The 25,569-nt window shown below is 35.7% G+C and overlaps 1 long non-coding RNA gene across 1 annotated transcript in view; it reads right to left on the bottom strand.

The window, feature by feature from the left end:
* Positions 1-25,569, bottom strand: part of LOC127486523 (uncharacterized) — a 70,905-nt gene that overhangs the window by 13,390 nt on the left and 31,946 nt on the right. The window contains exons 2-3 of the long non-coding RNA XR_007913213.2: positions 6,172-6,295; positions 3,961-4,087 (exon numbers count right to left, since the gene is read on the bottom strand). This is a non-coding gene — a long non-coding RNA (uncharacterized lncRNA). The remainder of the gene's footprint in view (positions 1-3,960; positions 4,088-6,171; positions 6,296-25,569) is intronic.

The following is a 25,569-nucleotide window of genomic DNA, read 5'->3' as shown; positions in this document are numbered from 1 at the left end:
TTTTTTTCATTATCGTGTCTGAACTTTTCAACAAAAGCAGAACTGAAGTCACTTTCTGTTATAAAAGGCACAGTCTAAACATTAGCTAATTGTCTTTTAAGGCAATTTTCTTCCTTCTACACTGAAACAACAGTAGCCATCTTATTTAAGGAAAATTTCATTGAATTTTCCTTCATTAATAAAATCAGATTTTGCATGATGAAGCTTTAACTTTCTTCTAGAACAATAAGGGTCTAATAGCTACAAATACTGATATGTAGCAATTATAATGGACCTAGTTTTTTTTTTTTTTTCCAAGTGCCTTATACATCTTCATTGTAGAAATCATTTACACAAACTTAGGAGTTACATACTACTATCTTCACAGCTGAAAGATGAGGGCATTAAATCAGAGCAACTGAATAAAACAGAAACTACTTATAGCAGTCTTTTTTTGATGAATAGCCTCTATTAGAATACTTGATTTTTAAGTCAATTTTCACTTTTTGTACAGGTATCTACTAAATTTTAAACTGTGTAATAATAACATATTGAGAGTAAAACCACGTCAAAAGATCTTCTATGTTCAAATATGATCTTCTACCTTAAGTTGTTAATGAATGACCTTGAGTGGGGAAAATTGGAGCAGCTTTTAGCAGTTCCACTAATTAGTGCTAGCTAGTCTTCCCTATAGCCATCGTCTTCTCTGAAAAGAAGCTGATGATGCTCATAGGAATCCTTTAAGCTCTAAATCTCTTCCTTTCCTTCACTTTTATATGAATGATATATAATGTGTTATCAACTGGCAAAGTTACAATTAGGGATATGTTAAGATGCGAATGGCTTAAGACCTCATCTTCTACAACCCCCAAACACAACCCACAGTTATAGTTTGGGAACATTTTTAATGAAGCACAAGAATGAAGTAAATCTTCTAATATATTGAATTTGCTTCTCAACCAACCTACCAAATATTCTCATCCAACTGTGGGTTCAAACATATTTATTTATCCAGATAGCATATCACAGCATGCAATCAGTTTCCTGGCCAAAAGCCAATTGAGTGTCCTATCCCCTAACACATTCTATTTCACTGACATAGCCAAATCCTAAGATCAAATGCATAGTGATTGAACCTTCTACCCTCTTTCTAGTCTCAGAGCAGCCATTTGCAGAATGCTGTGAAGTTCACATCATTTCCCCTGCTGCCATCGGTCATGTATTTAAATCTTAAAAGATGTAAATTGTAGGCTTATAAGAGTGAGAGCACCGTGTCCATGCAGGCAGAAAACATTTTAAATTATTTTCTGACAGTGCAAAAATACAGCTACTGGGTTCTTAGCTGGTAGACAGGTAGGGATTTGAAGTGCACATCAGAAAGTCAGCCAGGGGACAGTGCTTTCCTTGGTGGTGCGGTGAAGATTGCTATTCTTTTCTCCCCAAGTACTAAGTTTCTAATTTTGACATTCGTAAGACAGTGTTATGCACGCTTGCTTCAGAGTTTTCTAACTGACAGTACTTTTTATTAAATAGCAAATTGATGGAACAGACATAACTGAAACTTCTACTCTTTCAAATGTAAATAAATTAACATTTGCTATTTAACTACATTCATCAAACAGTGATACTGGGACATAAGTTTGCCAGAGTTTCATCAGCCTGTGCATCCCTGCTGTAAATCACACATTTCACACAACAAATATGAGTACAGAAGTGGGTTCCAGTCAAGTCCTTGAGCTCTTAAAAAAGTCACTTCAGAGAAGAAAACTGCATTGCAATGCTACCCTTAGGAACACATGAAAAAGGGACCTTGATGTTGCACCAACTTGTTATTCAATCAGAAAGCCTATTTTTGGTAGCTTCAAAACTGTTTGTAGAGTCTAGTTTTTAGAGATGTCAGGGGATTTAGGAAAGGTACGAAATAGAGCAATTTTTAAGAGGACAGGATTTGCAATCAGATAGAAACAGGTCTAAACTCAGTCTCTTTCACTGACTTTTGTTGTGATTCTTGGTGAATAACTCAATATTTCTCAGTGCCCAGCTTTGAAAATCAGGAATTTACCTCGTTTTCTTTTCTACAAACTATGCAATATAATGCATATCAAGGCAATTGTAGACTCAGTACAAAAACAGAAGTCAATAAAATATAATTTTTTTTTACTCCTGTGAAATAGTTCTAAAAGGCTTAGAAAAATTTGAACAGATGAGTTTTGGTGACCTTCAAAGTCCCCGTATCTATTATGTTCTACAGGGTTGAGTGGAAGGGGCACAGAGGACTCATCCTTCAGATACTCAGTGGCTGTCGACAGGAAAGAAGAAATAACCTCCATTTAAAAGGAATCAGAAAGACTACAGTTTTGATTTTTTTTCTACTTCTTGGGGGGGGGGGAGATATTAAAGGTAATATTATGGAACTAAATATAATTTAGATTTTAAAAAGTAGTCAAGAAATCTCACTGGAAATTTGCATTATAAATAATGAATATTGTTCAAACAATTAATAGCAATCCTCTAATTGTATAACTCCACATACAGAAGTATTGGATTTTTTTTTTGGATGGGAGATATACAAGATTTCTTTTGTGTTTTAGCCAGTATTTGGCTGAAGACATTGTACATATCCCATAAAAATTATTGAAAAATAAAGTAATAGTTGAATCATGCAAGGGACAATTTTACTAATAAGCAAGAAAAATGGTATAGAGTTAGGCATTTAGCTCTGTGGTTAAGATGACCACATCCCATGTCAGAGTGCCTGGGTTGAAGTCCTGGCTGCTTTATTTCCAATCCAGCTCCTTGGTATGGCCTGGGAAAGCAGTGGAGGATGACCCAAGTCCTTGGGCCTCTGCACCCATGTTGGAGGTACTCTTGGTTCCTGGCTTCGGTTGCAGCCCATTGGAGAGCGAACCAGTGGATGGATGACCTCTCTCTCTACCTCTCCCCTCTCTGTGTAACTCTGACTTTCAAATAAATAAATAAATCTTTTAAAAAAATAAGAAATTATCTTTCTCTATCTCCCTCTCTCTTGCTCTTATTTTCAAATAAACAAGAAATGAAGATGGCATAAATATAATTCCAAACATCTGAAGAAAAACTATATTTTCCTCAAATATTTGGATAACTGCTATATGCAGTTATAACCAAGAATATGATAAGGAAAACGAGACTTCAGCAATTCTAATAGGAGAAGAAGGAATAGCCTATACCGTGAATTATGTAGTCTCATGAAAGCATTCGGTTATTTTGAAGATTGTACAGCCATAATACCTTTTCATATTATGCATTTCAGCATAGCAGTAAATAAAGAATAAAAAAGCTTGATGCTCAAGTAGATGAACATAGTATTTTCCAAAGTACTAAACAGATTAATTCTGTGAAATTTTCCATTAATTCAAGTTTGTTTAAAATGATTTATACTTTACTAATGATTTAATGACAACAAATTTTCTCATAAAAATATCCTAGGAGAAATGTAAAACATAAATTGTGTTTTCTTATTGATTACCAGTTTGTTCACCCTGTAAAGAAGTTTAAATGGTATAGCATTTTTGAGTATGTGATTCATTATTGCATGCTTCAGGAATCACTTACGTAGGTCATTTGCTGCCTCTGTTGCACTGCTATTTTACATTTATTTATAGAACCAGAGACCTGAAATTTCTTTAGATAACTTGTCAAACTTACCCCTACTATATGTATATCAACGCCTCTTAATGCCTCACAGCACCATCAAACTTTACCAAATCTTCAATTTCATCAGTTTTAGAGTGAGAAAAAAAATTCATCTCAGGAGCATGTGTTTCACGATTCCTGATCATAATTGATCTAACCATAAAACCATTGCTAATCCTTGGATTATTCTATCTTGAAGAACATTTCTGGTGGACAATGAACATTTGCAAACTAGTCAAAGTGATTTTAAAATCTAAGCTCCTTTTTTAAACTGTATAGATAAAAGAAAACTCAATTTACATTACTTACCAGAACAGTTGGGGGCTGGTATTATGGCACAGTGCATAAAGCCACCACCTGAGACACAACAATATCCCATTTAGGCACTAGTTCAAGTCCTGCTGCTCCACTTCAAATCCAGCTCCCCACTAATGACCTGGGAAAACAATAGAAAATGTTTTAAGTGCCTGGGTCCCAACCATCCACTTTGGAGACCTGGAAGAAACTTCCTGTCTTTGGCATGACCCAGTCCTGACCTTTCTGGCCATCTGTGAAGTAAACAAACAACTGGTAGCTCTCTCTCTGTTTCAAAATTAATTAATTAATAAAATATGGAACAGTTAACATGTTTGAAATGTTTACATCTACATATTAAATTAATATTTCATGTAATGAAAATTTTGGAATGTACATTTTGTTTTATTAAATGTATATAAGTCAGACCAATTTTGTTATCATTTCCAAAAGATATTTTCACAATAATTAGCAACTATATTTTCAAAAATTACAGAATGTTTACAAGCTCTATAATTTTGCCTTATAGACATTAAAATAAATTAATTGATTTTTAAAAATACTCAGTAGGGTAATCTATTACACTTATGAATCATAGAATAATTAATTATTCAACAAACACAAGATGAAAATTAGATGCACAATAAAATTAGTATAACATGTTTTTATGCATAGATATCCAAATGAAAATATAGATTATTAAATTTGTCTTCTCTTTGGAAGCAGTTGTCAATGTTAGAAATGACAAGTTAGCAGCTGATTACCTGGATTCAAATCCTTCTCTAGAATTGACAATATGAGTGACCTTGAACAAATCAGGAATGTCCTCTGGCACTATTTCTTAACATGTAAGATGAGATAATAATAATAGTTTCACTCCAGATAGTTGCTGTTTAAATGAATTAATTCTTGAAGAGATTTTAAAACAGTAAGTAAATAGTAAGCATTTAATGTTATCTGGTTTTATCATCGTATTTAAATTACTACTTTCTAGGTCATTACTATATTTTCAAATATTTAATACAAAACTGTTATTAACTAATTGTAAATATTTTAATTATTTGACTTAAATTACATATGATTATAGGAATAATGTAAACAGAAAGCTATAATTATTAATTTGAAGTTCAATAGTATATTAACATCCAACTACCTATACAATACCTGTATTAAATGTAAAGTACTTAGATTAAAAATTGTCAAAGCATAAATTTAAAAGTATACTAAAACTATTATGTAATGCTACCACTATAGCAACATAGCCAATTCTTTCTTAATAGCATGTGCCACATTTACTTGAACTGAAAAATTAAATAGAAATGATGTTAGACTTGTAGATTAAAAAAGTAATTGTTCTGGATTAACTCCAAATTTGGATAGTAAAATATACCTTAGATGCTTTCGGGTAATGAACCCACAATAAAACTTCTCATCATAGCAAAAAAATAACGTCACACAGTTAACTTTTTATGGGGTCATAAAAGTTTCATATTTCTTAAAACACATCAAAATTATATCAGCAAGTTTCCAAATTATATGATACCCAATCACTGTGTTAGGATGATTTTAAAACTTCATCATTTTGTTACTCATTCTTTTTGTCTGTAGCTTAATGTGGTGTGTGTGTATATGCATGTTTGGGTCTTTCTCAGATGTAGGTGGAAAGGCAAAATAAATTGAGGATTTTCTATATAGATTAGTAAACTAACGTGAATATTAAATGTTTATGACATTTATCTTTTTTGTTGCTGCTTTCATTGTTATTTCATTTTTGTACTAAGAAGCAATATTTTAGATGCCCATCCAGATGATTCCAGGCTTCTGTCTTAGGACTGGCCCAACTCTGGCCATTGTAGCCATTTGGGGAGTCAAACAGTAGACAGAAGATCTCTCTCTCTCTCTCATTCTCTCACTCTTTGTAACTGCTCTTCAAGTAAAATAAAAATAAAATAAATAAATCTTAGAAAAAATGAAAAGGAGATTCAATATATTTGACAGTTGCTGGCAATAGACCATCTCGTACACCATAAGAAACCTCCAGGTAGAATATTTACAAATATGGATCCTCATTTCAGAGACTTTTAAGACTTTCTCCACATCTCCTCACTTCATTCTTTCTGAGCTATAATCAGAATCAAATAATCCTGTTCCATCCTAGCTTTCCTTATCCCCTTGTTAGACCCAGTTATTCTACTTTTACTGAAAATCATGCAAAATTAATTTTACCTTCAAACAATCCACATCTGTAATCAGCAAAGATCTCTATCATGAATGCTGTATTTACATGTTTCTTCTCTCCACAATAATTGGATGTGTGTGTCATTCTGAGGACACCATCTCCCTCAGGTACCTTAAAATAAGTCAATTTAAACAAAAATGTTATTCTCTTCATTGCCCCCTTCCTCTGTTGCGTAAGGAATCTTTACCTCCCCCAAGACACATTTGTTTCTTCCTTCAAAAGCCTTTGTTGATAAATGCGCATTCTAGCAGATGTAGTGCCACCTGCCTACTCTCTTTGCTATTACACTCAGGTTTCCTGCTCACTGCCCTAGTCGTTAGTGGACTACTGAGCCCTGCTTTTCCTCTTCATATCTATCGCTGTGAATCTTGCAACTGTTTCATCTACTTACATGACTCATCTAATAGCCAGTTATCTCAACTCCTTGACTTTGCCTCCCACTCTCATAATCAGAGCCTGGCACATATGCTCAGTATTGTCTCACTCGAAACCTTGAATTCTGTACCCTAAAACCTGACCATCTCTCCTAATGTCCCATGTTATTTTTCTGAACAAACATATCGTAGCAGTTCCTTTATCAGGTTAAAGCTTTCAAAGTCCTAGCAACATAAGGTTTCCACAGATCTTTATACTTTCCCTTGTTCATCTGCATCCCTATATAGAATCATAGCAAATGTTGAATCTAATTATTTACATTCCAAAGTTTCTGGAGAAAAAAAGCATACATCTAACTTATGTAGATACTTAAATTCAGGAGAATAGACCTCAAATGGATAATTCTACCAGATACTTCAACTTTGTTCTCATGAAATGGAGCAGTTTTGGATCTTTTTTTTTTTTTTTTTCTTAAGCCACTCAGGCTTTCTCCTATCAGCAGTCATAGCAGGTGATCTTGCTTCAAAATTCATTTTGAAAATGCATCAGGGCTGGCACCACGTTGTAGTAGGTTAAGCTTCCATTGAAGAGTTTTGGCTGCTCTGTTTCTAATTCAGCACCCTGCTGATAGCCTGGGAAAGCAGTGGAAGATGGCCCAAGTGCTTGGGCCCCTGCACCCACATGGGAGACCCGGAAGAAACTCCTGGCTCCTGGCTTCGGATCAGCCTAGCTCTGTCCTTGCAGTCATTTGGGGAGTGAATAAGTAGGTGAAAGACCTCTCATTCTGTCTCTCTCCCTCTCTCTGTCACTCTGCCTGTCAAATAAATAAATCTTTAATTTTTTTCAAAAAAGAAAATTAAATGGGTCTCATCGTAATATTGCCTCTCTCACTACTCCTTCACCAACTGAAGAGTCAGTTACGTGTGGCCCCATATTCTTTATCAATATCACAATGTAAAATTGTTCTCTGTCATCAGTGTTATAAAATGCTATTTACTTCACATTTCGTGGAACTCATCCTCTTTTTATTACTCATCAGCTATACTTTAGAGAAGTTACCAGAAGCTTGTCAGCACATGGAATTTGTTGTATACCTCTGTTGCTCTTCTGTTTTCATTCCTTTTCTCCCACTGACTGCATCACCCCCCAAAGGAAACATAGGAAAATGTGCTGACACTTTCTTCACTGCCTATGACATTTTAATATACTACATACAATTGCCCACCGTAGCATTTAGAATTTTTGTCAAGGATACAGAGAGCATTTTCTTGCTAAAATCAATGGAAGTTGCTTTGTCTTCATTTTAAGAAAGTGGTCAGTAGTGTTTAATGCAATTGATCTTTTGGGAAAAAAAAAACTGATCTACTTCAATAGATGTCACTTCTCCATATTCCTTAATAGTCCCTAATTCTTATAAGACTTTCAACTATTAATTATTCTAAGACATATCCCTGCAAGGATTTTTTTGGGTTTTTTTAGACTATACACTTCACCAAAGACATTTCATTTATACCTAACTTCTACATACCTACTTTTAAGTCTCAAATATGTATTTTTAATTCTAATGCTTCATTATAATGACATACCATATCTACATTATGCCTTATTGTTACATTTGGATGTCTACTCATCACAAAATTTCCAGGTCAATAACTAATGATTTTTTTTACCAAACTTAGTTCTCAATCAGTTTTTACCATTTGACAAGTGCCTTAACTAAACTCTAGGATTTCCCCTTTTTCTACATCCTTAATGTTCCTATGTTAATGAAAGTGATATATCTGTCTTGTGGATGTCCATATCTATTGTCTGAAGCAGAATATTACTCATAATTTTCACTAGTAATTGTTCTCAGATAAAGAAAACACTGTAGGAACCTTTAAAACTGTTCTTTTTAAAAAACTAGATAAATTAATGGATGGATAGTTTTATTATTGTTTTGGTGCAAATTTAGCTGCAAGAAGTAAACTTGGAGAAATCTTTAAAAATTTTTTAATAATAATGAATCAAATGTACATGGTTCAAGCTTTAATATGTGAAGAGTTTGACATAAGGAATCCAACTTCTTCAATCACTTTTATAATTTTCAATGGATTGTTTCAATATGGCCATCATAGTTTCTGCTATATATGACCGAAATAAGAAGCAAGACAGTGATGTAATGTCCTTTTTCCTCTTTCTATGTTAATGGCAGGAATCCATTAGTTTGTATTGTACGACTGACAGTTGTTTAGCGTAAGTATCCAGGTTTGATGAACAAGGTCTTCACACTTAATTCTCTGCTGTTCTTTACCTCCTCCACTATCATAGGTAATCCATCTGTGTTAAGTTGTTATGTAACCCTTATGACATGCTGTGAAAAATTCAGGAAATAAATTTCCTGTTTGATGACACCCAGGACTGTTGGGTATATCTTAATTCCAACCAATTGTGTGAATTCATAGGAAATGTAAGCTTTCTCATTAATAAATTACTTTGCACATGTAATACTGTAAATTCTCCAATAATCTTGAAAATACCAACTTCCAGCTGGTGAAGCTCTTCTCTACTTGTATGAGCACTTAAAAACTTTGACTTCCCAAGCTTGGTGTCAATCATATCATTAGTGCAACCCTCAAGCACATTTCTGTGGGGGATTGTTGGTTGGGTCCAAGAAAAGCACAACTATGTCACTTTGGTTGCCTTTAGTCAAGTACAATTGTACTCCAAAGGTTATCAATAGTTTCTCCTTATTTTGCATTCAGTGTACATCTGCACTGTATGACAATAAGTGGAAAAGGAAACCCAATTACCATGACCAACTTAGTCTGATCCTGACTGATTTTGTAATCAAACAACTGAAAGAAAAAACAAGGAGAAAGTTCTGTCAATTAGCTGATCAACAATGATACAAAAGACATCTAAGAAGCATTACTAAATTTAATGAATAAAATTATAAATTCTCTACTTAAATTTGAATATCAGATTAATAATTTTGCTGATAAGAACTACTTAGCACAAATACATAAATTTTTACTAGTATGAAGAATGAACATTATTTGTTGTTGATCTGAAATTCAAATTTAAATGAAACTCTTATATGTTAACCTGGCAACCCTACATTCAATCAAACTATAAAGAAGCAACCATTTGTCATTTTTGTTTCCCAAATGGTTATTCAGGGTCTCCTCATTCTGTAAAATATTTCTATAAAATATAAAGCCAAAGGCATACTGACACTGAAGTTCGATACTCCCTCTCTAGCTTACTTCACAAACATTTCCCCTGTTTCCATCATTCTGTATGCAGGCATCTTGTTTCCATCTTTATTATGTTGTATAGAATAAAGTTTAGGGATAAAAGATCTGAAACTAACTTAAACTCATTTGAATGCGCGCCACAGTGACCATGGATATACCATTGCTTAAAATGTACTTCAGTAGACATGAGATGAAACGATTTTAAACTATTTTCCAAAAGATCTCATAGGAGTGTATTATATTATCATTACACAATAAATAGCTAATAAGGATTTTTCCCTCTCATGATTGATAATCAAAGAAGCTGATTTTGCTAAAGTGTCAAGTGTCCTTTACATCTGGATATAGGAATACCTTGGAAAACAATGTTGTTGACATTGACACACAAATGTTTTTTTTTTTTTTCCAAATCTTATGGGTAGCATCTAATTTACCATGCTGTCAGTCAATTAATCAATTTTTAAGGCACAAAAGATTCAGACAATAAACTACCATGCTTCTATGCTATTTGTCCTACTACTTGTTTCCAAGGAATAGTAAAACCGTTTTAAAGTTATGATGGGTATCACATAACTAAATATTCCTTCCAATGGGATTTTCAATAAAGACACAGAAAGAGTTTGAAAATGTTTCTAATTACATTCTGCAATAAGAGCATTTCAGTTATTAGTGAATCTATCATTTCAAAATATAATTATCTAAGTTTATCCTCAGCACACGTATAAATGAGTATTGTAGAATATCAAGTAGCAAATATAAATGGATATAAAAGACAGCACCACAGAATTTTGCTGATTTTCTGCTGCCACAGCAATGAAATAGAAGACTATGATCATCCACTGAGATTTACTTCATGTGGAAGAAATTTATCTATAAATCCTACAGTTTTTAAAGCAAAATGTAAACATAAATATAAAATGACCAGGCTTAAATAAACAAGTCACCACTGGAATCATGAAGACATTTGATCTAAAAGATGACTTTAGTTTACATTATGAAAATACGGAAAAAATGTATATTTAAAAAAGAAATATGGTTCACTTTGCATATAGTAATATAGAAAACAAATTTATATTTGAAGTCTTACATACTTTGAACTTTTTCTGTTTTCCATTTAGGTTTCCAAAATATATTTTTGTAAACCAAAGATGGCTGAATAGACAGAAGTCACACTATCTTCAGCCACAGACAGAAAACTGGGAAAAAAAAAAAAAAAAAAGGAAGGACTATGTTTCAAGCAGACGATTGTAGAGAAATTTTCTGTGGCAAATACACAGAACAGAACAGAACCTCCTTGGAACAGTGAGAACAAAGAACAGACACACAGCTGTAGGCTGTACCACCAGCAACCCTTGCATATTCATGGATGCTGCCTGGCTCAGTAGCACTATCTTCACTAGCAAGGTGAGAGGAAATTGCTAAAGTCTATGAAAGTGGCAACTTTAACTAAGGGCAAGTTTCACAGCCCTTACTGGCTTTTTTAACTTTTATTTAATGAATATAAATTTCCAAAGTACAGCTGATGGATTACAATGGCTCCCCCCCCATAAATTCCCTCCCACCCACAACCCTCCCCTTTCCCTCTCCCTTTCCCCTTCCATTCACATCAAGATTCATTTTCAATTCTCTTCATATACAGAAGATCACTTTAGTATATATCAAGTAAAGATTTCAACAGTTTGTACCCACATAGCAACACAAAGTGAAAAATACTGTTTGAGTACTAGTTATAGCATTAATTCACAATGTACAGCACATTAAGGACAGAGATCCTACATGAGGAATAAGTGCACAGTGACTCCTGTTGTTGATTTAACAATTTGACACTCTTGTTTATGGCATCAGTAATCACCCTAGGCTCTTGTCATGAGTTGCCAAGGCTATGGAAGCCTTTTGAGTTCACTGACTCTTATCATATTTAGACAATGTCATAGTCAAAGTGGAAGTTCTCTCCTCCCTTCAGAGAAAGGTACCTCCTTCTTTGATGACCTGTTCTTTCCACTGGGATCTCACTCGCGGAGATCTTTCATTTAGGTTTTTTTTTTGTTTTTTTTTTTTTTTTTTTTTTTTTGACAGAGTGTCTTAGCTTTCCATGCCTGAAATACTCTCATGGGCTTTTCAGCCGGATTCAAATGCCTTATGGGCTGGTTCTGAGGCCAGAGTGCTATTTAGGACATCTGCCATTCTATGGGTCTGCTGTGTATCTCACTTCCCATGTTGGATCATTCTCTCCCTTTTTTGTTCTATCAATTAGTATTTGCAGACACTAGTCTTGTTTATGTGATCCCTTTGACTCTTAGTCCTATCATTATGATCAATTGTGAACAGAAATTGATCAAATGGACTAGTGGGATGGCATTGGTACATGCAACCTTGATGGGATTGAATTGGAATCCCTTGGTATGTTTCTTTTTTTTTTTGTTTGTTTTTTTTTTTTTTTTTTTTTTTTTGATAGGCAGAGTGGATAGTGAGAGAGAGAGACAGACAGAAAGGTCTTCCTTTGCCGTTGGTTCACCCTCCAATGGCCGCCGCAGCCGGCGCGCTGCGGCCGGCGCACCGCGCTGATCCGATGGCAGGAGCCAGGAGCCAGGTGCTTTTCCTGGTCTCCCATGGGGTGCAGGGCCCAAGCACCTGGGCCATCCTCCACTGCACTCCCTGGCCACAGCAGAGTGCTGGCCTGGAAGAGGGGCAACCGGGACAGAATCTGGCGCCCCAACCGGGACTAGAACCCGGTGTGCCGGCGCCGCTAGGCGGAGGATTAGCCTAGTGAGCCGCGGCACCGGCCCCTTGGTATGTTTCTAACTCTACCGTTTGGGGCAAGTCAGCATGAGCATGTCCCAAATTGTGCATCTCATCCCTCTCTTATTCCCACTCTTATATTTAACAGGGATCACTTTTCAGTTAAGTTTCAACACTTAAGAATAACTGTGTAATAATTACAGAATTAAACCAATAGTATTAAATAGAACAGACACAAAAATACTAAGAGGGATAATGTATTAAGTTGTTCATCAACAGTCAGGGCAAGGGCTGATCAAGTCACCGTTTCTCATAGTGTCCATTTCACTTTAACAGGTTTCCTTTTTGGTGCTCAGTTAGTAGTCACCAATCAGAGTCTATTTAGGGAAACTGGTCAAGACATGCACAACTACTTTACACCATGAAAGGAGAATACTGTGCTTGTTTTCTCTCTCCCCACCAAAATGCCAGTCTGTTTCCTGAGCAGGAGCTGCAGTAACTTCTGTCGTGATGGGGAACATCAGGCAGCTCATGACAGCACACGCTATATATTGGGTTCTTGTGCACTTGTGTGGTCTGACCACAGAAAACAGAGTTCCCAGTGTGCAGCAGATATATCTCATGGAGGGTTCAGGGGACAAACCACAAATTGGATGTGTCCTGCATCATACATGTGCCTAGGTGAGTGAGATGCAGGCACTCAGCGATCACTCTAGGCAGTGAATCATCTTGGCACAGAGGACAGAGATTCTGCACACACTAGCCAATTCCAACATCCCTTCTCTCTACTGACTAGCCAGCAATGCTATACCATACCCAATTTGGTTGTAAATCTCAGCCCCTACTCCACCAACAAATGGTGGCCAAAACTCTCTGGACCCACCCAACATACCCATGGAACTCTAGAGTAAATCTTATGCACTCCACTTACATAGCTTCCAGCGTAATTTCTTCAATCAAAAATGAAAAATCCACAGAGAAGATAACAAGTAATCACATGGATGAATAAAAACCGACATTGAAGCAAAGTAAGTGTGCACAAAGAAGGCAGTATGACTCTCCCAAATGAATACAATTATACATTAATATTGGGTAGAAAAAAAGGAGAGATTGATGAAATGCCTGAAAGGAATTCAAAGGAATTCTGTGGTAACTCAAGAACACAGAGAAACAGTTACATGAAATCAGGAAACCCCAAATGACATAACATGAATGAGAAATTCTACAAAGAGAGATATTGAAGAAAGATTAGGCAGAAATATTAAAAATGAAATATTCAATAAAATAAAAATACAATGGAAAAAACCATACCAATAGTAATGGTGAAGTAGAAGGAATAATATCTAATCTAGAAGATAGGGCTTTTGCAAAATTTTGGTCAGACAGAAGAAGGAAGAGAAGGAGGAGGAGGACAAAAGCAGAAGGAGAAGAAAATAAGGAAAGAGAGAGGAGGAGGAGTACAAGAAGGAGGAAGAAGAAGAGGAGTGTTATAGATAAATGGGATATCACAAAACAAACAAATATACAATCCAGGAGTTCCTGAAGATATGAGGAAGAAAAGGATAAAAAGGATGACTTAAAAACCTATGCAGTGAAATTTGGCCGGTGCCATGGCTCAATAGGCTAATCTTCCACCTGCGGCGCCGGCACATCGGGTTCTAGTCCCGGCCAGGGCGCCGGATTCTGTCCAGTTGCCCCTCTTTCAGGCCAGCTCTCTGCTGTGGCCAGGGAGTGCAGTGGATGATGGCCCAAGTGCTTGGGCCCTGCACCTGCATGGGAGACCAGGAGAAGTACCTGGCTCCTGCCATCAGATCAGCGCAGTGCACCGGCTGCAGCACGCCGGCCGCGGCGGCCATTGGAGGATGAACCAACGGCAAAGGAAGACCTTTCTCTCTGTCTCTCTCTCTCTCTCACTGTCCACTCTGCCTGTCAAAAATATATAAAAAAAAGTATTCAGTGAAATTAATTTCAGAAAATTTTCTTAATTTGTAAAGACTATGGACATCAAATTGCAGAAAATGCATAGAATCCCAATAGGCATGTCATAAAAGATCCTCATCAAATTTTCAAAAGTAAAATGTAAAGAGAATAACCTACAATATATGAGAAAAACTGAGATCAACTTTAAAGGATCTCTCATCAAATTAACAGCAGATTTCTCAACATAAATCCTACAGAATAGAGAATGGAGAGATATTGCCCAAGTTCTGAAAGAAAAGAAAAAAAAAATACTAACCCCAAATACTTTACAGAGAGAAGCTCTCATTCATAAAAGAAGGTAAAATAAAGATCTTATACAGGGAACATTTAACAAACAGCCTGGTATTGGCACAAAAATAGATAAAAAGGCCACTGAGACAGTATAAAACCATAGAAGTTATACCATACCTTTACAACTAGCAAATCTTTGGCAAAAAATCTAAAAATGATCCCTGGAGAAAGAACAATATCTTCAACAAATAATGTTGGAAAATTAGATTTCCCCATATGGAAGTTTGAAACAAGACATCTTCCTTACACCTTATAAAAAAGTCAACTCATAACAGTTCAGGAATCTAAATCTAAGACCAAAACCTATCAAGCTATTATTGGAAAGCATAGGGAAAATACTGAAAGACATAGGTCAAGACTTCTTGAGTGAGACCACAGAAGCACAGGCCAATGGGATTACATCAAGCTAAGAAGCTTATGCATAGCAAAGGAAGCAATCAATAAAATGAAGAGGCAACCAATAGAAGGGAGGGAAATGTTTGAAAACCAGACATCTCATAAATATTTAATATTGAGAATAAATAAGAAGCATAAGAAACTCAACAACAACAACAACAAAACAGTTAATGAATGATCAAAGGGGGAACTGTTTGAGTCTTGGCTGCTCCACTTCCAACCCAGCTCCCTGCATATGTGTCTGGGAGGGCAACAGAGGATGGTTCACTTGTTTGGGTCTCTTCTACCCACATGGGAGATTCAGAGGAAGTTTCTGGTTCCTGACTTCAGCCTGGCCCAGCCTGGCCCAGTCCTGCCTATTGGTGTCATTTGGGGAGTGAACCAGGGGTTGGAAGATTCTCTCTCAATCTCTCCCCCTTTCTCTGTCTCTGTAACTCTGACTTTCAAAATAAATAAATAAATATTTTAAAAAAGAAAATCAGAAATGAGCGAAGGATACGAACAGGAATTTTTCAAAAATAGGAAAGACAAATGGCCAGAAGACATTCTGGTCAGGATCAGTAGCCATCATGGAAATGAAAATAAAAACCATAATGAGGTTTTAGCTCACCCCATTTAAAGAGGCTATCATCAGAAAAAAAAAAAAAAAAAAAAAAAAAAAAACAATAATGATAAGGCTGGTAAGGATGTGAAGAGAAGAGCACCCTAAAATATTGTTGGCTAGCATGTAAACTTGCACAATTATTATGAAAAACTGTGGGGTTTCCTCAGGAAAATTAATAATAGATTTACCATGTAACCCAGCTACCCTACTCTTGGGAATACATACAAAGGAATATATGAACTAGCTACCTGCATGCCCATATTTATAGATCAACTTATAATAACTAAGATTTGGAACCAACCCAGATGTCTATCAAGTGATGACTGCACAAAGAAACTGTGATGCATACACATGATGAAATATTATTCATACATATAAAGAATGAAATCCTGGCAATTGCTGTAAAATGAATGTATCTGGAGATCATTATGCTAAGTAAAATGATCCAGACCAAAAAAGGAATATTTTCTCTTATTTGTTGCAGTTAATAGATGATATAGATATAGATATAGATGATATAAATAGGTAGATAGATAGATACAGATATATATATATATATCATTATAATTTTACTGATCTGTGATTATATTGTAATTTACCATGTATAAGTGAAATAGACAACTTTTCATTTGATTATTGTTTAAACCCTGGCCTACGTTCCTGCTGATCTATTGTCATTTTAGTTTTTACTTGTTGAACTCTTCATGTAGTTGAGCATTAAGTTTTTGACTATAATGTAAATTAAGAATGTGTCATCTCAAAAGTTAAGAAAAAGAAAAACAGAAAGAAAGAAAGATTGAATGAGAGATGCAAGAAGGAAGGCAGGGAGGGAGAAAGGAAAGTATCATTATATTCTTAGAATTATATCAATAGATGAGACGGACTCTGTTCACTTTGTATTAATATCACATTAGCATGAGAATTGTGCTGTAATATTTATCATGCATTTTCTGTGACCCTGAAAATATAATATATTAATAAATTCCTTAAAATATATTGTCTGATTAAAGGTTGAATTAAACCTTCACATAGATTTATCTTATACACATGGCTAGGAGCAGACTCCTGTGTATCATTAAATGAGAATAAAACAGCAATTATTTTTTCAGCCTCCACTACCTTCCTCATATTGTAAATAAAGATATAACTCTGAATATTTAATAAATTTACTATTATAACTCATGTGATATATTGGCACTTAAAATGTGAGATTACTATTGTTTCCAAAAGGTTGAGGTGATTTTGTTTGTAAGTTTAACTCATAAAACACCAAAAAATAAAAGTTCCTGCTTCAAATTTGAAAATAAATTCTTTACAATAAATTAGTCATAGTGGGAAGGGCAACATTCAACCCTCAGAAAATATCCATTACAAAATTCATTGAGGCCAGCGATGCAGCTCACTAGGCTAATCCTCCACCTTGCGGCGCCAGCACACGGGGTTCTAGTCCCGGTTGGGGCGCCGGATTCTGTCCCGGTTGCCCCTCTTCCAGGCCAGCTGTCTGCTGTGGCCAGGGAGTGCAGTGGAGGATGGCCCAGGTGCTTGGGCCCTGCACCCCATGGGAGACCAGGAGAAGCACCTGGCTCCTGCCATCGGATCAGTGTGGTGCGCTGGCTGCAATGCGGGCTGCGGGGGCCATTGGAGGGTGAACCAACGGCAAAAGGAAGACCTTTCTCTCTGTCTCTCTCTCTCACTGTCCACTCTGCCTGTCAAAAAAAAAAATTCAATGAATATTTTTAGAAGATATTTAAAAAGGACATTTCTATTCTGCTGCTAAAATATTATTTCCAAATGTATTATTTGGTTAGAGTACATGCTCACAAGACAGCGTTCCACACCTGTAAACAGCATTTCAGTTTAATGATGGATCGCCTTCACCTTTCTATTGAGAACCAGGAAAGTGAGTTGGGATCATTCTTTTTAAAAGTATGAAAACTGAAAGCGTTAAAGTACTACATTTTTATTCTTTTAATTAAAGAATACTAAAGAAGACCCTTTGCTCATGTTAAAATTGGCTATTTCACTAAACATTGATTAAATTCTACCTACTGAACGTCAATTACTTGCATATTAGGAATGAATTTATTTTTATCGCTAGGGAAATTGATTTGTATGTCTTTCCAAACACAGTAATATTTCAATATTTACCTCATTTGAATCAGATGAAAGTCTGGCCAAGGACACACCCTTTACTAATTTTCTATCCCATACCTAAAAAGTATGTTATATTTGTGAGCTAGGCATTTGAATAGATTTTTACATCTGTGTACTCTTTTAGTAATCTAGTCATATGTTATAATCATATCTCTTGGCAATACTTTATAACAACTTCTAATAATGCTTTATCCTTGGAGAACACAGTGAGACTAAAGAGTTGGTTCATTTACAGTGTAATAGACTTTTTTGAAAATAGATTTAAAATTATCTTTAATGAGTTCATCCTTTCATGTGGAACCTACAAATAGAGTATTTCTTTAACACAAATCTTAAAAGAAGCAAAATGTGACTTCTTTAAGCTAATTATTCCCAGAAAATGCTTTTGTTTTTGTTATATATTTTTATTAAACAGTGAACAAAACACAATTTCACTTCTGCTGTTATAAACTGCTCAGTTTATAAAAGATTCATATTTGGGGAGTTCTAGGAGATTTTAAAGAAGCATGAAAGAAAATAACAAAGACCAGGATGGAAAATGAGATCCCAGATAACACAGGAAAGAAACATTAGCTTGGGGAGTGGCATTTAAGCTTAGAAATATTCTCGGTAATAGTTTACTATTCTTAAATTTCACGAATTCCTTTTAGTTTTCTTTATAGAGATAATCTGTAATATAAAGTGCTTTTCTTGCAAGTTACTAAAAACCCAAAGTCAAAATAGCTAAATGATCAAGGTATTTGTTATCCCAGATGATAAGAAGTCCGGGTGAATTTATATCCCAATAATGTCCCTAAAATCCATGCTCACTCCATCTTTTTATTCTCCAAGTCTCAGAAGGTCCATTAGTTTACCTGTTGGCCTCTGGGCTGCTGGAGCATCTCTGTCACTTCCAATAGTACTGCTGCTCAGAGGAAAAAAGAAAAAAGTAAGGAAAAAAGAAATGCTCCTCTTGGCCTTTTTTTTTTTTTTCAAATAACTTAAATATTTTCTCCAGAAGCCACCAAAATGTCTCAAATGCTTCACTGGTCAGAATAGTGTTGCAATAGTGACCTAATTAAATTACTAGAAATCGGAAAGGATTAGAATTATCATTATTTATGTTAATTAAGGTCCTTTTTCATGGTGAGGGCTAAAGACAACTGTTTCCTTCTCTGATATGAATGAAGAATCATGGACATAATAAATAAATGAAGAGGCAATTAGCAAGAAGAGGAAACTGCCATTGGATAAGAAAGCTGCTGGTATAAATCATGCCATCCACAAGAAATCCTGGATGAGTGTCTAGCATAGCAGTTAAGAAGCTGCTTGGGACACCCACATCCCATTTCAGAGTCCTGGCTCTGCTCCCCATTTCAACTTCCTGCTAATATGCACCCTGCGGGGCACCAGGTGGCAACTTAAGTAATTGGTTTCCTGTCACTCACTTGGGAGACCTGGATGGATTCCAGGCTCCTGGGTTTGGCCTGGCCTGGCCCTGCCTGTTGCACAGATTTGCAGAGTGAACCAGGGTATGGCAGATTCATTCTCCCTCTCTTTCTTTTTCTCTCTTTTCTCTCTCTCTCTCTCATACACACGCACACACACACACACACACACACACTAGTTTCTGTCTCCATGCTTTAGAATAAACCAATTTTAAATTTTAAAAATAACTCAAAAATATAAATGGCTTTTTAAAAGTATACCTATTTCATGATATAGTCATTTCCATGAGAACATGTCAGATAATTAAATTGCATTTCCAGCTTTAAATCCCGTGGTATTGTTTTAGCTGTAGGCAGTGACTAGACTGCTTACCTTCACAGTCCTTGGATTGTGTTTCTGCATTTCTAATCTGTTACGTGACTCATGTTCAGATAAAAACACCTTTTATTCCTAATCAGACCTTATCTGAAGAGGTTGATTGTTTGACATATGTAGGCAAAAACTGCTTCTATTTACAAAATACTTTGTATCTTGCTTAAAAAATTTTAAAAAGAGGGAAAGAAAAAGAAGAAAGAAAACTTTCTCTCTCCTTCTCTCCCTTAGTCTGAGGTGTAAGTCACCATCTCCTAAGTGCCCTTCCTTTCACGCTATTTCGTATCACTGCTTTGTTTCCTTTTCTTCTTTAAGGCTTGGTTTTTTCCCTTCCCTTTCCTTTTTAAATGACATGTACAAGATGCTACGGCAGACCTATTATAGGGCAAAGAACACTGCCTGAGGCAACTTCTCAAAAAAGAAAACAGACCTCAAGAATCTTACCATGTTCAGAACACAGACAAACATACATGAATGTGTTCAAAATACTGGGCAGAGCATCACAGAAGTGAGGAAAGAGAAGCTTTATGAGTAGACAATGCGTGAAGGCTCCATTGGAAGAAAGTAACATTTGGCTTGGACAATTGTTCAGCTAATATTTTTGTCACTAGCACCAGCACAATGTTAATCTAAAAAATGATAATATGGGCCGGCGCCGTGCCTCACTTGACTAATCCTCCGACTGAGGCGCCGGCATCCCATATGGGTGTCGGTTCTAATCCCGGTTGCTCTTCTTCCAGTCCAGCTCTCTGCTGTGGCCCAGGAAGGCAGTGGAGGATGGCCCAAGTGCTTGGGTCCCTGCACCCCATGGGAGACCAGGAGGAGGCACCTGGCTTCTGGCTTCCGATCAGTGCAGCACCAATCGTAGTGGCTATCTGGGGAGTGAACCAACGAAGGAAGACCTTTCTCTCTGTCTCTCTCTCACTGTCTATAACTCTACGTGTCAAATTAAAAAAAAAAATAAAAAAAATTATAAATGATTATAAATAATGACAGCATGTGGTAGAAAGGAGAAAAAACTTCAGTAATTCATTCACTTGATATGCTCATCCATATATTAACTCAGTTAAACTCAAAATTACTTGGATAAATTGATATTTTTTGATATTTTATGGGTAAAGAAAGCTATGGTGAAGGGGATCTACACTGTGTCACAGATGCACAGGCTAGCAACTCAGAAAATTATTCCAAATTCAATATTCTTGTCAATTGTAATTTTCAATGTCCCATGGCTAGAGTAATGATTTGTAGTTAATATTAATGATGACTTTTTTGATAGGCAAAAAATGAGATTTCTTTGATAAGTTCTGTTTCCATAAGAAACCGAGTCTTTTTTGGGTTCTAGCATATCAATTTACATAAAGAAATTTCAATTTCAAGAACAAGACAGTTTATCTTCTTGGTTAATAGGTATGGAATATTTTTGTCTAATAATTTTCTACCATATTAAAAATGACTTATTGTTAATGGTCACTGTCCTGAGGAAAACACAATTTGTATTTAAAAGCATACATGAAAGACTCCCAAATCCTAACTGGAAATGAATGTAAAGTACAATTCCTAGGATTATTTATAACAATTTATAACAATATAAATTATAAATAAATAAATTATAAATTATAAATAAATTATAAATAAAAGCTCTCAAACTTGAAAGCAGGCTTTAAAAATATTAACAATAAATATACTCTGTGAATATTTGAGGCAGTTTGGAGCTACATTACAAAATTAAAATGAATACCAGAAGGGCTGGTACTGTGGTACAATTGGTTAAACTAGTTCAAATTCTGGCTGCTTCACTTCCCATCCAGCTGTCTGCTGTGGCCTGGGAAAGCAATAGAAGATGGCCCAAATGCTTGGCCCTCTGCACCCATGTGGGAGACCCAGAAGCTCCTGGCTTCAGATTGTCTAAGCTCTGGCCATTGAAGCCATCTGGGGAGTGAACCAGCAGATGGAAGACCTCTCTCTCTCTGTCTTTACCTCTCTCTGTAACTCTCTCTTTCAAATAAATAAGATAAATCTTGAAAAAAAATGGATGCTAAAATGTAAAACGTAACAACAATAAAACAATTTCCAAGAGTAACTGTCACAAAATGTGATCTATTCTATCATAATATCTGAAGTTTAAAACAATGGTCTTTGAGTGGGTACTGAAAGTAAATTCAGTGGTTTCAGAAAGTAGTTGTTTTTTTAAGTTTAATATTTTGTATGAAAGTTATTATGATGAAACAATGATTATTCCAATAATTAAAAATTATTTAATATGAATAAGGCATCTAGGTAGGCACATTGCATAATGATGTGATTTTCCTATAATATTAATGGCTGATATGTAAAAATAAGTTCCCTATTTTAGAAATACAAAAAAACTAAAGCTTAGGAAGAATGAATTTTGACAAAATCACTGCGGTTGTGTAATGTGGAGCAATAAGCACAACTCAAATTTGAAGAACCTTCCAGCATAAGGTGCAATCCATCTTTATTTTCTTGGATTATAAAAATGGAATTCCTTAAGTCCTATTAAGATTTACTCAGGAATTTTGGGTTTTGATGTGAGAAGGGAGGGCACATATTGACATGATCAGGAAACCTAGCTTTACCTTTATCTATATACTAACAAATGATCCCCCCAAGCTTTCGGAAACCTAGTATTTTTTTTTCAGAAAAAAAAAATTAGTTCTGTCCTTGAAAATAATATTTCAAAAGCAAACACAGGGCATTAAATTTATGAATGCCAGCTATTTGACAACCACCATATGTGTACCAATTAAAATTTCATTTTCAAAACAAGTATTAATTTATCTTCTCTTTAGAAAAGGCAAAATAGGATTTGTATTTATTATCGTTATAAAAGTGGCATGGCTTAATTTAAAAGAGTTTTAAGAATTCATCATATGCTGAGCTTTGGCCAGTTTGTGAGATTTCAAGGAAGCCTAAGTGTAGGGGTGTCCCGTCATTTTGGGAGGCACAGGCAGAAAGTCTACAGGCTTATCCTACTGCTTTAAATTTAGTCATGTGGTTTCTCTTTCAATAGTAGTCCTGTTAAACTTCACACACAGGCCTAAAGGAAGGAAATAATATGCTTTTATTCATCTATATAAACTTTCTGCTGCAGCTGAAGAGCTTCTGCATCCAGAAACTGCAAACTGGTTTGGGAAAGAAAAGTGAAGTTGAATTATCTCACCATTAGTGTAACCACCATCAGGTTTATTCCCTCTTGGGTAGCAGCAGATGCACCTTATTTTGTTTTGTTGTTAAGACAATTTCAAAGAAATTAAATTAAAAGTAACCAACTTAGATCACATGGTAACAAGTAAGGTTATTTCACATGGATGCACTTTTTTTTTTTTTTTTTTGACAGGCAGAGTGGACAGTGAGAGAGAGAGACAGAGAGAAAGGTCTTCCTTTGCCGTTGGTTCACCCTCCAATGGCCGCTGCGGCAGTGCACTGCTGGCGGCGCATCGCGCTGATCCGAAGGCAGGAGCCAGGTGCTTCTCCTGGTCCTGTGAAGGTGCAGGGCCCAAGTACTTTGGCCATCCTCCACTGCACTCCTGGGCCACAGTAGAGAGCCGACCTGCAAGAGGGGCAACCGGGACAGAATCTGGCGCCCGGACTGGGACTAGAACCCGGTGTGCTGGCGCCCCAAGGCGGAGGATTAGCCTAGTGAGCTGTGGCGCTGGCCAATGGATGCACTTTTAATGGATGAATGTAACTAGGCAGACACTGACCTTGACATAAGGCTACCTTGATAATGCCTTTCTGTCAGTGAAGACTGTAATTTCTCTTTATCACCAATGAGAACTTTACCAGAGTGAATGATACTATAGGAAAATGGGTTTGTTGATCAGATGAAACATTCTAAATGTCAATAAGATGCATTATGCTGGATATAAAGTAAATATTTTTTCTGTATATGTGATCCAAAAACTCCAAAAAGGAAAAAAAAATACCCCCATTATTTGGATGTTTACATAATACAGAAACACTCAGCGACTAACATTTTAGTTTTCATTTGGATCTTGAATGATATTGTCAAAGAAGTATGCATTTCCTGTGGTATATATAATCTGCCCAAAGAAATTTTCTTTCATTTCATTTTATGATCAGGATAACTTCAATATCCAAACTCTATCTGTTAAACAAAATGTAAATGTGACTTTTTTGGAAAGTATCTTCTTGTTTGCATTACATTTAATAAAAATGTTTTACAAATACTTTTATCACTTGATATTTGGATGTGCCTTTGTCCATTCTTCACATATGTGATATATGTCATAATTTATTCTGTAATGAATGCAATATTTTCTGTTCTGTCCCATTAAACATAATGACCACTCACACATGGTTTTTTAGCCCTTGAAACATGGCTAGTGCAATTGAACAAATTCATTCTTATATTTTATCTATTTTAAATTTAAAACTAAATTACCATATGTGATTATGGCATGTCAATTCTGAGATACATTTGGACTGTACTTCACGTGGACTCTCTGCCCCGTTCCTTTCTCTGAGACAGCCTGTGAAGAATTGAGACTTAACCAAGAGTCATATTAGTGTGGAGTATGTACTTTATACAAGTATAGTATTGAATTGGCTGCAGCACATGCTGAGAGCTTGACTGCAACAAGTTGAGAGACCAAGCTGAAAACATACAGCAAAATAGCTCTGACACCTTTGAAGTGCAGAAAGTATGACATCACACATGTTTATTATTTTGAATTGTTAGATGGTAGCATCTTGGTATGTAGCTATGCATAAATACAAATGGACTGAGCAAGATGAGAGAATAGGAGTTTCCAGGTATCATGTTCCCTCAAAGAAATATGAGTTTAAATAACTATGCAAAAATAAAATTCTCCAAAGCACAACAGAAATTAAGTGGGAGATCACACGAAACAAATGCAGTTAGATAACTATTATTCCATGTACATTTATGTTGTCTATTGCTTAATGAATCACTTTACCAATCCTAATACCGTTCATAGGTTATTGATTAGTGTTTTCTAGGGAGGCAAATATGATCTGTGGAATTTACATTTTCTCATCCTATATTTATTATCATTTTTTGAATTTCTTATTATACTGAGCATGATAAAGAATACACTTAAATAATAGTCATCTCTTCAGAAATTCTTCAATTCTTATAATGTACCTCCATTATGTATACCATTTGTCTATTTTGATAAACTAGGCTTTATTATACTAAACAAAATATTCAATTTAATAAACACAGATTTGAAATTTTATCCAATTTTGGCATGTGTTGAAATAACAATTGTGTTTTCTAATCCTTTTTTCTTGTTACTCTGAAAGAACTACAAGCACTACTTTTTAAAGGATTTATTCTTTATTTTAAAGTCAGTTAGAGAGAGAGAGGGAGAGACAAAAAGACAGAACTTCCATCCACTGCTTCCCTCCCAAGATGGCTGCAATGGCCTATGCAGAGCAGGCCAAAGCCAGAGCCAGGAGCTGTACCCAGTTCTCCCACATGGCTGACAGGGGTTTCTGCTGCTTTTTCCAGGAAATTAGTAGTGAGCTGGATCAGAAGTGGAGCGCAAAGACATGAACCAATGCCAATGTGAGATCCCCGTGTCACAGGCTAGAGCATTACCTCCTATGCCACAGCACTGGCCCCCACTATTTATTCTTTGCATACACAAATATCTGAGGGTTTTCTATTGAAGTCAGTGAATAATTCTTTTAATTTGTCAGTTATTTCTATTGGCATCATTGAATAATATCAACATCACTACTTCTAAACTATTTTGAAATAATACAATATTAATAAGCAGCATGTTTCTGGTAGT

The sequence above is a fragment of the Oryctolagus cuniculus genome, chromosome 2 (genome assembly GCF_964237555.1).
Source record: "Oryctolagus cuniculus chromosome 2, mOryCun1.1, whole genome shotgun sequence".
In the NCBI taxonomy this organism is placed as follows: Eukaryota; Metazoa; Chordata; class Mammalia; order Lagomorpha; family Leporidae; genus Oryctolagus; species Oryctolagus cuniculus.
Note: the sequence above shows the minus strand (reverse complement) of the source record. Positions and strands in the feature narration are given on the sequence as shown.